Source organism: Nicotiana tabacum, chromosome 23, assembly GCF_000715075.1.
Source record: "Nicotiana tabacum cultivar K326 chromosome 23, ASM71507v2, whole genome shotgun sequence".
Classification (NCBI taxonomy): domain Eukaryota; kingdom Viridiplantae; phylum Streptophyta; class Magnoliopsida; order Solanales; family Solanaceae; genus Nicotiana; species Nicotiana tabacum.
In genome coordinates this window covers 135,915,164-135,927,598 of record NC_134102.1, presented here as the reverse complement: position 1 = coordinate 135,927,598, position 12,435 = coordinate 135,915,164, and the positions used below count along the sequence as shown (strand labels likewise).

The 12,435-nt window shown below is 41.9% G+C and overlaps 1 non-coding gene across 1 annotated transcript; it reads right to left on the bottom strand.

The window, feature by feature from the left end:
* Window positions 1-5,185: 5,185 nt before the first annotated feature.
* LOC142177825 (small nucleolar RNA R71) lies at window positions 5,186-5,292 on the bottom strand. The gene has a single exon (XR_012706373.1). It is a non-coding gene; the product is annotated as a small nucleolar RNA R71 (small nucleolar RNA).
* Window positions 5,293-12,435: the final 7,143 nt, after the last annotated feature.

The window sequence follows — 12,435 nt, the reverse complement described above, 5'->3', positions numbered from 1 at the left end:
AAGATTGTGCGCCAGGTTCCGCCTGCTGAGAAGCTATTCATAGGAGGGAATTTCAATGGTCATATTGGGTCGACCGCAGGTGGTCATGGCGAGGTGCATGGAGGCTTCAGTTTTGGGGAGATGAACGGAGGAGGTACCTCGTTGTTGGACTTCGCTAAGGCTTTTGGGTTGGTGATTGCGAACTCTACCTTTCCGAAGAGGTAGGAGCATTTAGTTACTTTTCAAAATGTGGCGGCGAAGACTCAGATTGACTATCTCCTCCTCAGGAGGTGTGACATAGGGTTGTGCAAGGATTGCAAGGTGATTCCAGGTGAGATACTCACGACGCAGCATGTGCTCTTGGTAATGGACGTTGATATTATGTTGAAGAGGAGGAAAAGGTCTGCTCGAGGAAGACCGAGAATCAGGTGGGGAGCCTTAACTAAGGATAAATCCCAAGAGTTAGAGGGACGGTTATCGGCTATGGGAGCTTGGAGGAGCAGTGGTGACGCGAGCACCATGTGGTCCACGACAGCAGACTGTATAAGGGAGGCTGTGAAAGAGGTGTTAGGGGTCTCGACGGGCGTCGCTGTCGGGCACAAAGGAGACTGGTGGTGGAATGAAGTAGTTCAGGGTAAAGTGGAAGCGAAGAAAGCGGCGTACCTGAAGTTAGTGGGGAGCATAGGTGATGATGAGAGGCGTGCGTGCATGGAGAGGTATAAGGTAGCTAGGAAGGAAGCTAAGCTGGCGGTCACGGAGGCTAAGAGTGCAGCTTATGATCGTATGTATGAGGAACTGGGGGAAAAAGGCGGGGAGAAAAATCTATTCCGGCTGGCCAAGTTGAGAGAGAGGAAGGCTCGGGATTTGGACCAAGTGAGAAGCATCAAGGACGACGATGGTAGATTATTGATGGAAGATTCCCAGATTAAGAAGAGATGGCAGACTTACTTTCATAAACTTCTGAATGAAGAAGGGGATCGGGATATAGTGCTAGGTGAATTGGAGCATTCCAAGAGTCACCGTGACTTTGGGTACTGCAGGCGTATCAAGGTGGAGGAGGTCGTGGGAGCTATGAGTAAGATGAGTAGGGACAGAGCGACAGGGCCTGACGAAATTCCGTTGGAATTTTGGAAGTGTGTGGGGAGAGCAGGTTTGGAGTGGTTGACTGGGTTGTTCAATGTTATATTTAAGGCGAAGAGGATGCCGGATGAGTGGAGGTGGAGTACGGTAGTTCCATTGTATAAGAACAAAGGTGATATCCAGAGTTGTAACAATTATAGGGGTATCAAATTACTGAGTCATACCATAAAAGTGTGGGCGAGGGCGATTGAAGCGAGGGTGAGGATGTCAGTGTCTGTTTCTGACAACCAGTTCGGGTTCATGCCAGGTCATTCTACTACAGAAGCTATACACATTGTTAGGCGATTGGTGGAACAGTACAAATATAGGAAGAAGGACATGCACATGGTTTTTATTGACCTAGAGAAAACATATGACAAAGTTCCTAAAGAAGTTCTCTGGAGATGCTTGGAGGCAAAAAGTGTGGCGGTTCCTTACATTATGGCGATTCAGGACATGTATGATGGAGCTAATACACGGGTAATGACAGTAGGAGGCGACTCTGAGCATTTTTCAGTTATTATGGGGCTACATCAAGGCTCTGCGCTCAGTCCGTTCCTATTCGCCCTTGTGTTGGGCGTGTTAACATACCATATTCAAGGGGAGGTGCCATGGTGCATGCTATTCGTTGATGACATAGTTTTGATTGATGAAACGCGAGCCGGTGTTAACGAGAGGCTGGAGGTTTGAAGACAGACTCTTCAGTCTAAGGGTTTCAAGCTGAGCAGGACGAAGACGGAATACCTGGAGTATAAGTTCAGCGCTGAGCCGGGGGAAGTGGGCGTGGATGTGAGGCTTGACTCACAAGTTATCCCAAGTAGAGGAAGCTTCAAGTACCTTGTGTCGGTTATCCAGGGGGGAAAGGAGATCGACGAGGATGTCACACACCGTATTGGGGTAGGATGGATGAAGTGGAGGTTAGCATCTAGAGTCCTGTGTGACAAGAAAGTGCCACTGGTACTCAAAGGTAAGTTCTATAAAGCGGTGGTTAGACCGGACATGATGTATGGGGCTGAGTGTTGGGCTGTTAGGAACTCACATATCCAGAAGATGAGAGTAGCGGAAATGAGGATGTTGAGGTGGATGTGCGGGCACACTAGGATGGATAAGATCAGGAATGTTGATATTCGGGAGAAGGTGCGCGTGGCTCCCATTGATGACAAGATGCGAGAAGCGAGGCTCAAATAGTTCGGGCATGTACAGAGGAGGAACCCAGATGCCACGGTAAGGAGGTGTGAGCGGCTGGTTGTGGTGGGCATGAGAAGAGGTAGAGGACGGCCGAAGAAGTATTGGGGAGAGGTGATCAGACAGGACATGGCGAGGCTTCAGATTTCCGAGGACATGGCACTTGATAGGGAGATGTGGGGGTCGAGTATTAGGGTTGTAGGTTAGGAGGTAGTTGAGTCTTGCCTTATTTCATACCGTTGTGTGACTAGTCTGGTAGAGTTTTTGTCTAAGCTAGCTAGTGGCAATATCGTGTCTTACTATTTTGCGTTTCAGTGTCGGACCTATTTACTAGCTATCGTTTTTGTTTTTGCTTTGCATCTTTCTTCTGGATTTAATGTTGTTCCTATTTTTCCTATGATTTCTGTGGTGATACTGATATTGTCTTATTTTGTCCTTTTGTCCTCTTGAGCCGAGAGCCTTTCGGAAATAGCCTATCTACCTCTTCGGGGTAGGGGTAAGGTCTGTGTACATACTACCCTTCCCAGACCCCACTAATGGGATTTCACTGGGTTGTTGTTGTTATTGTTAGTCTATTTTAAAGAGTCTTGATGTGAAGGGTCATGAGAGTTGTCGAAAAATGTCGTATTTTATGTGAAGTGTAGTTTGATTGCTCGAGGACGAGCAATGGTTCAAGTGTGGGGTGTTGATGGTAGGCTATAATTGAGTATTTTAGTCACTAATTGCACTATAATTTACTACACTTTACTAGTGTTTGAGCTTTAATTAGTGTTATTTTGCACTAAGTGTGTGTTTTATGCCTTGTAAGAGCAATTCCGAGTTATGAAGAGGTTGTGGAGCTAACGTGAGCTATTTTGAAGCTTTGACGTCTGAGTAAAAGCCCAAGGATTAAGTCGGAATTGTGTTCGGGGTTCAACGGACAAATAGTGCACTTAATGGGAGAAACGAAAAGGAGAAGGAGGCTAAACAAGGTGTGCGACTGCGCACGAGACCCCTCCAGCGTGCACTTGAGCACGCAAGTAAGGCAGTGCACTGCCAGAGGTGCGCGTCAATATGCATGGTAACACCTCCAGGTGCACGGCTACACACGTCCACTTCCGGAACTCCACCCAGGCCTATTTTTGTAATTTCGGAGATGACTCCTTTTGATCTATATGAATCCTAGCTTGTCTAAAAATAGGGTACCTGGGAACTTTTGACACAATTTCAACATAAAGGGAGGCCAAGGAGGCTAAGGAGGAGTTGGAAGAACACACGCACAAGGATTTCATCATTCCTTCCTCACTCAAGATCCGGATTTGGATTGAATTTATGTTTTCTTATACTTTAATTATATTTGTGAAGAACTTCTCCATGTCTATGGAGTAGATCCTTTTGGGTTTTGGTGGATTTGGTGTATTGATGATTGTTTGTGGATTATAACTCTATTTTTATGTATTTGATTCGGTTTTGGAAGATTTCATTGTTGTATTTATATTCACTTGTTCTTGTAATCGAAAGAGGCATAACTTGTGATATCTTTGCATTATATTGTTGGTTGAGTTCATAGATTCTTCTAAGTAATAGAAAAAGGCTAGTTGAATTATTTATTAAATCTAGTTAGGAGAATAATCGAAAGAGGTTTTCCTAAAGACCGATCCACTACGCATTCTTGCATATCTTCACAGTGCTTAAATTGGTTCATCCCGTGAGGTTAAGACTTAATCGTGAGAGGAGTTTTTGTTGAATGTTTGTACTAATAATAGAGTGAATTCGAGAGACTCACTTGAACATTGGAAGTAAATTATCTAGAGTTAGATCCCGAATAATTATCTTGCACTTATTCTGTCAAAACCCTATCTTCTTCCACTGATAACCTTAATTGCTTATTCCTTATTTTGATAGTCACTAGTCAATAGCTGTAGATTTTAGATTCTTAGTTAAATTTTATTATTAATCATATAAATCTCAATTGTTGATCCTCCTGGATAGAAATTAAGTTAGAAACTATGAGAATACTATTTAAATCCAATCCCTATAGACATGATATTATACTATACTATATTTGACTAGAGAGCACAATTTAAATGTGTGTTTTGCGCTCATTAAATTTTGGCGCCGTTGCTGGGGAATTGGCAATCAATAGTATTTGAAATAGTTTATAGTGCTAATTTAGAAATTTATTTTTATTTTTACTTTTAATTTGTTTTTCACGGGTTTCTCACATGTGTGTAGGATACAACTCTATTTCTCTGGTGTTTGACTCGATCCTCTTCAAGGGAAGTGATACCCTGTGAACCAGAGTTGGAGAAACACTTGCGACATGTGAGAAAAGAAAGAGAATTAACAGAATAATTCTTGGGTCGAACTTGGACTCAAGATATCATGGAAAATGAAGACAATGAAGGAGTAGACTTAGCTGCAAGGGAGGCAGCACAACAAGAAGCTGCACAGAGAATTGCTGATGAGACAGTCGAACTCAATGGGGGTCGAAGATTCAATCTAAACCGACCTTTGGTTGAAGACCATTTCGAGAATGCAGCACCCCGACCTGGATGATAATTGGGTGACTATGCTAGGCTAGTATATAATCAAGGACTGTCAAGTGTCAGACCCCCACCCATAGCAGCAAACAACTTCGAATTGAAGCAAGGGTTGCTTCAAACTATCCAAAACAACTGCACTTTCAGAGGGAAGATGAACAAATATCCTAATACTCACTTGATGGACTTTGACAATATCATGAACACCTTTCAATACAATGGAGTATCAAAGGATGCTGTCTACTTAAGGGCATTCCCCTTTTTATTGAAAGATGATGCTGAGCAATGGCTTCGTAGCTTACCCCGAAGGTTCTATCTGCACATGAGAATATATGACCAAGAATTTTCTTGACAAGTTCTTTTCAGCTACAAAAACAGGGAAGTTCATAAAGGAATTCCATAATTTCTGCCAGAATTAGACAGAAACTATTTTTGAAGCTTGGAAACGATTCAAGGAGATAGTCAAAAAATGTCAGCACATTGGAATTGATTTGTGGATGCAACTCCAGGATATTTGGGATGGACTAACACCGTCCTCGCGACGAACTCTGAATATTTTATGTGGAGGTCCACTAATGAAGAAAACACCGGAGGAGGTTGTTTTAATCCTTGATGAATTATCTGAGGACGCTAATTAGTGGCCGACTGAAAGTAATGACAGAAGAAAATTAGATGGGGTTCACCAGGTGGACTCTAACACATCCATGCAAGCCCAGCTAGACACCAAAGCTAAGGAGATAAGAAAGCTGACATTGGCCATGGTACAAAGTGAGCCGCAAATAGCATGTGACTTCTGTGGATTGGGACACCCTACACATGAGTGTCAAGCATCACCTCAGGAAGTCAACGAAGTGGGGAACTTTAATAGAGGAAACTGCCAAGGTGGTAATGCCTATAATGCTATTGGCCAAAGACATCCAGGTTTTTCGTTGAGTTTAACTAATGGAAGCTTGAATTCATGGCAGGAAAAATAATCCCAGACCCCAGGGTCAAGGACCACTAGGTTTTCAAAACCAGTAGAGGTAGCAATACCAGCCACAACAGCCAAATCAGTCTAGTGTGGAAGATCTCATGAAGGCATTCATTAATAAATCAGATGAAAAATTTGAGACTCAGGGCACATCCATTCTAGAGCAGGGCACGGTCATCCGGAATTTAGAAAGACAATTGGGACAAATTGAAAATTTGTTATTTGAGAGGACTCCTAGGACATTGCCCTCTGACACCGAAAAGAATCCAAAAGAAACAATCAAAGTTGTATCTCTGAGAAGTGGTAAAACATTGGCTGATCTAGTGGTGAAAGCTAGACCCGAGGTAGTGAGCAAGCAGGCAGAGACACCAGTAGAGAAAAAAGGTAAAGAGCAGAAATACGAGAATAGTGGGGTACAAAAGGAGATTAAAAAAAGTAGACATATGCCAGCTCTGCCATTCCCTCAAAAGATGAAGCAGGAAAAACTTGACAAATGTTTTGGGCGATTGTTGGAAATGCTCAAGCAACTCTATGTGAATATTTCCTTCACAGAGGTACTCACTCAAATACCTGCTTATGCTAAGTTTTTGAAGGAAATCTTGTCTAGCAAGAAAAAACTTGAGGAGAATCAAGTTAAATGCCCACTGCAGTGCCATATTACAAAATAAAATTTTCCAAAAGTGTGGGGACCCAGAAAGCTTCACCATACCTTGCTCGTTGGCAAGTGAAAAATTCGATAAGGCCCTCCGTAATTTTGGTGCGTCTATAAATCTAATGCCTCTATTTGTATTCAGGAAATTGGAAGGTGATCTTGGAGTGATTAAATCAATACTAGTATCTCCACAACTGGTTGACCAGACCACCATTTTGCATGAGGGAATTATTGAGGATATTCTAGTACGGGTGAACAAATTTATGTTCCCCGCAGAATTTATTGTGGTGGATATGGAGGTGAACAAGGAAGTTCCTCTAATTCTGGTAAGGCTATTCTTGTGTACAGGCAGAGCTATCCCTTATATCTATGAAGGGCAGCTTATGCTCAGAGTGGGTAACGAAAAAGTGGTATTCCAGATGAAGTGGATGACGAAATACCCCACTGATGAGGCATCCACCTACTCATGTTTCAAGCTAGATGTGGTTGGAGAATTGGCTAAAAAATACAAGTTTGATAAGCTTGTGGGGGATACTCTCGAGAGGTGTATTACTCAGTCTAGCACAGTGGAGGATGAAGATCCTAAAATAAAGAAAAAGACTGAAACACTTGAAATGGAGGATCATATGGTTAATGATGAGAAATTAAAAGAGGAGGCTTCTAAGCCTAATGTGGAATTGAAAGTCCTCCCCACTCACTTAAAATATGCTTTTCTTGAAACTAACAATTTTCCTGTAATTATTTATGTTGATTGACAGGTATACATGAGTGACAGCTGGTGGAGCTACTGAAGAAGCACAAGAAGGCCATTGGCTGGAGTATAGCTGATATTCAATTAATCAGTCCATCAATTTGCATGCACAAAATTCTGTTGGAAGAAAATAGAAAAATAGTTTTGCAGCCAAACGCAAGCTGAACAAAAATTTGGAAGAAGTAGTGCACAAGGAGATCATCAAATTGCTAGATGCGAGAGTGATTTTTCCCATCTCTGATAGCCAGTGGATTAGTCAAGTACAAGTTGTACCTAAGAAGGGCGGCATGACAGTGGTGAGAAAAGAAGATAATGATTTGATTCCCACAAGAACAGTCACTGGGTGGAGAATGTGCATTGATTATAGAAGGCTGAATGATGCAACAAGGAAGGACCACTTCCCACTCCCCTTTATTGATCAAATGCTAGAGATAGTGGTTGGACATGGATGCTACTGCTTCTTGGATGGGTACTCAGGCTACAATCATATACCCATTGCCCCAGGAGATATTTATAAGACCATATTCACGTGCCTATCATGTATTTTTGCTTACAGGAGGATGTCATTTGGGTTGTGTAATGCATTTGCCACTTTTCAGAGGTGCATGATGTCTATATTCTCTAACTTAAATGGGAAGTGTCTAGAAGTATTCATAGATGATTTCACCCTCTTTGATGATGACTTTAAAGACTGTGTAAAGAACTTAGAGCTCATGCTTGAACGTTTTAAAGCCACACACTTGGTTCTTAACTAGGAGAAATATCACTTCATGGTGAAAGAAGGATTTGTCTTGGGCCACAAAGTAACTGCACATGGAGTTGAAGTTGATAGAGCCAAGGTGGATGTAATTTCTAGGCTCCCTCCACCAATTTTTGTGAAGAGCATAAGGAGTTTTTTGGGACATGCTGGATTCTATAGGAGGTTCATCAAAAACTTCTCTAGCATTACCAAACCGTTGACTGCATTGCTAGCAAAGGATGTCAAGTTTGTTTTCAATGTGGAGTGCTTAAGAGCATTCGAATTGATAAATGAAAAGCCGATCAGTGCTCTTATTATGGTGACACCTGATTGGAGCTAGCCATTTGAGATAATGTGTGATGCTAGTGATATAGCTGTGGGGGCAGTTCTGGGGCAAAGAAAAGATAAAATGTTTAGGCCTATTTACTATGCCAGCAAAACATTGAATGATGCTCAAGTCAACTATGTTACTACTGAGAAAGAGTTCTTTGCTGTGGTTTTTGCTTTTGACCAGTTTAGACCATACCTGGTGGAGAGCAAAATGATTGTACACATGGATCATTCCGCCTTGAAATATCTGTTGAGTAAGAAGGAGTCCAAGATGAGTCTGATGCGGTGGGTGTTGTTGCTCCAAGAGTTTGAATTAGAGATCAAAGATAGTAAGGGCACAGAAAATCAAGTCGGCGATCATCTATCTCGACTTGAGAGACCTCTGGTTGAAACAGTTGGCGTGAGAGAAGAGTTCCCTAATGAGCAGATTTTCTCCATTGATGTGGTCTCTGAAAGATCGCCTTGGTATGCTGATGTAGCTAATATTTTTAGCTAGCGGATGGTTACCGAGTGACCTCAATCGTGATCAGAGAAGGAAGCTTCAAGGTGAGGTAAAAAGTTATTTTTGGACTAAGAGGTGGCATGATAGTCTGATTAAGCCAAAGGAGTTTCATGAAGGGGACATAGTCCTACTATACAATAGTAGACTCAGATTGTTCCACACAAAATTTAAGTCTAGATGGATGGGACCTTATGTGGTGAAACATGTATCACCATATGGAGCAATTGAGATTCAGAACATGGACGGAACAGAAAGTTTCAAAGTAAATGGGCACAAGCTTAAATCCTATCTTGCTGGAGGATTTGCTCAGCAATCCTCGAGCATCCAAATCAGTTGAGATGCCCAGTTAAATCAAGTTGACGATTATAACTCAGAACTACCTCTAACTGTTCTACCAGAGTAATTTTTCACCTTTATTTATAGTGTAGAATAGATAGAAATTAGTATATATTATGACTTAGTAGGTAAGTGAAGGCACATGTTGCGTACGGTAGGGACTGGGGTGCCAAAAGGCCCTTTTATAATAATGTATCCGTGCGCGACTACACGTCTGACCGTGCACATTCACCAGCACACTAACTCATATGCGCGACCGTGCACGCGAGGACCTGACCGCGCATATGGCCGCGCACAGGTAAGTAATTTCCCCCCTTTTATTTCGCCCCCTCCCTCTTTCCTTTCCTCTATGCAACAACAACAACAAGTTCAACACCCCACTTACTCCCATTCCCTTCCTCAAAGGCACTCTTTATCAGAGACTCTTCAGGTATGTCCCTTGTTTTCTTTTTCTTCTTGGCTAATTGTAGAAAGTATTGTGGCATGTATTTGTTTTTTGTTTGTTTCTTTGTTTATCTCTGTTACTTGTGAGGTAGAGGTTGAGTCTCACCAAGGGAGACTGACCATCTGATTGTTAGGAGTGAAATTATTGTTTCCTTAGTTTAGCTAAGGCTAAAAGTTTCTTGTGGGTAGATAGGAACAATTATGCCTGCTACGTGTTTGTGTAAATGCCACAAAGAGGTTGAAGGTGTATTTTTGGGACAAACTGTGAGGGTAAAATCTGAGTAGCCTTTCGGGGTTCACCAAGAGATTCATTAGTTGATAGTTGGCAGTTTGTTACAGGTACTATGGCACCCTCAAGGAAACAAAAAACTACAAGTGCCTCCACAAGTGGTCAAGCGGGAACATCCCGGTCGCGAGCTTCAGCATCCACTTGCCCATATGATCAGAACAAGTTCGTCTCTTAGGAAGCCCATGAACAATTTCATAGCAAAGCAAGCAAAAAGCACATACCGAAAAGGGGAATTGATATTGGATCTCTCCAAAATGATTGTCCCAGAGTGTATAATGAATTGGTCAGGCGAGGCCTGGGGGTCTTCTTCGAAGAACCTGACGAGGCAAATTTAATAGTTGTTCGGGAGTTCTATGCGAACTGCCCGGAACATGAAGACCATGTATGCACAATCCGACAGAAGAGAGTAGACTTCTCCAAGGAGGCCATCCAAAGGGCCTACCACCTGCCGGAATACGTGGATGATCCTAATATAGGAGACTACTATGTCACGTAGAGCGAAAAACCATACATGTTGAACCTGTTCCTTGCAACCATCTGTGTACCTGGCAAGGAGGTAGTGTGGCTAAAGGAGGGGCACAAATTTCATTCGACATCGCTTACTTTTGAAGGGAAATGCTGGCTACATATCATTAATAACCGCCTGCTACCTTCAGGCAATACCACTGAGGTGAATGGTCCTCGGGTTGCTCTAATTTGGTGCTTTGTCAATGGACATGATTTTGATGTGGTTCAGGTCATTCAAGAAGAGATGACCATTCGTTGCCCTGTGCAAAGGTATGGGTTCCTTTTTCCATCATTAGTCACTCGTTTATGTTGTGAGGCACGGGTACCAAAAAACAGGGCCATGGATGGGAAAGTCAAGCGAGAAAAGAAATTCCGGACGGATAAAGTTGTAATTGGAAAACAACCTGCTGAGCCCGTTGAAGCGGATAATGAGGAATCTGATGCACCCAAAGAGGTCCATGAGGTGCGCGGTGAGGATATCGCTATGTCTCCACCGCATGAGCAGGGAGTTGGGCAACCTTCAGGCGGTAGTTAGGACACGAGAATGAGCATTTTAGAACAAGAGATGGCGGGGATTCGTGCTTCGGTCAATGATTTGGGAGATCGAGTAAACTCCATTGCTACAGAGAATGCAAAATCTGGAAAAAAGATCATGGCATGGCTGCGTGCAATTGGTCAGGCTTGTCATCTAGACCCTGCCACTGTCTCCGACACAGAATGAATTGATGAGGGGAGTTTTTCTTCACCTACGCATTTTCTATGTGTGTCATGGGGACATGCCACCATTTAAAGCGTGAGGTGGGGGATATCGTGTGCATGTATATGAATCTTATTTTTGGTAGTTGTAGTTTTATTTTAGTTAGTTGCAACAAAAAGATTTCCTTTTGTAGGTCGTGCATTAATCCCCCTTGATTTTTTTTTGTGTCGCGGTTCTTTTCCAAGGGTTTTGTTTGAACCGAGTGTAGTTAGTTTTTATTTGTGTTAATAGTAGAAAGCCTTGTGAGGTGATATGAATTGAAAGCAATATTTCTTGACTCTATTATGCCTTGAGTGAGTTATGTGCCATGTGTGTGTGAGATTTTGTATTATTCAGTGCACTATATTTGATGTCTAGAACTTGTCCCGTGTGTTTGCAAAGCTAAATAGTAGTTTTATTTAGTCTTGAAAGTGATGTAGGCATTTCTTTGTTGAGCCAGATATATGCTTTTGCCCACCTAATTATTATGTATCGTAGTTAACCAATTGAGCATGTAATCCTGTTTCTTTGGCAACCACATTACAAGCCTTACCCAATTGTTTCAATTGACCATCTATAAACCTTGGACCTCTCATGAGCACTTGGATTTATTATGAACTTTGTAAAAGCGAAGTGTTGGGTGGTTGGTTTGGCTTTTGAGTAGAACATTGAAATAAGGAGAAAGGTGCATAACTTTGAAATAAGGAGAACTATTGAAATAAGGAGAAAATAATAAGTGTATGATTGTGAAAATATTTCTTGATAGTGGTAACTCTTGATGTAATTGTGCTTAAAGAACTAGCGAGTTAATGTATATTGATGTGAAGGTGGAGTTATGGTTTGACTAAAGTATGGGGTTTCGAACAATGAGATGTATGTATTAAAGTGCTTAGGGAGATGTAGTCACTCTTATATCTAAATGTATCCTACCCGTCCCGCAGCCTACATTACAACCAATTAAAGTCATACTTGATCCTTGACTGAATGAGCTCAATTAGTAGAGTAGTACATTACGGGCAAGCCTATGGTGCATTTTTTGTGGCATATGAATATTGTTTTTGAGAGTGAGTGAAGTTTTTCTATCTTGAGTTCCTAATTATTCTTAAATTTCATTGTGTGTGGAACTACTCTTTTTTGTTTTGTGAGGGCACTTGATTCATGAAGGGAAGGTAATGCTTGACCTCTTGTTATAATAAGTGAGCGGGTTATAAATAATGTTTGGTGCTTTGTAGTCAATTATTGAGGTTAAGATGTTACAATATTGTACTCAGTCTATTTTAAAGAGTCTTAGTGTGAAGGGTCATGAGAGTTGTCGAAAAAGGTCGTATTTTATGTGAAGTGTAGTTTGATTGCTCGAGGACGAACAATGGTTCA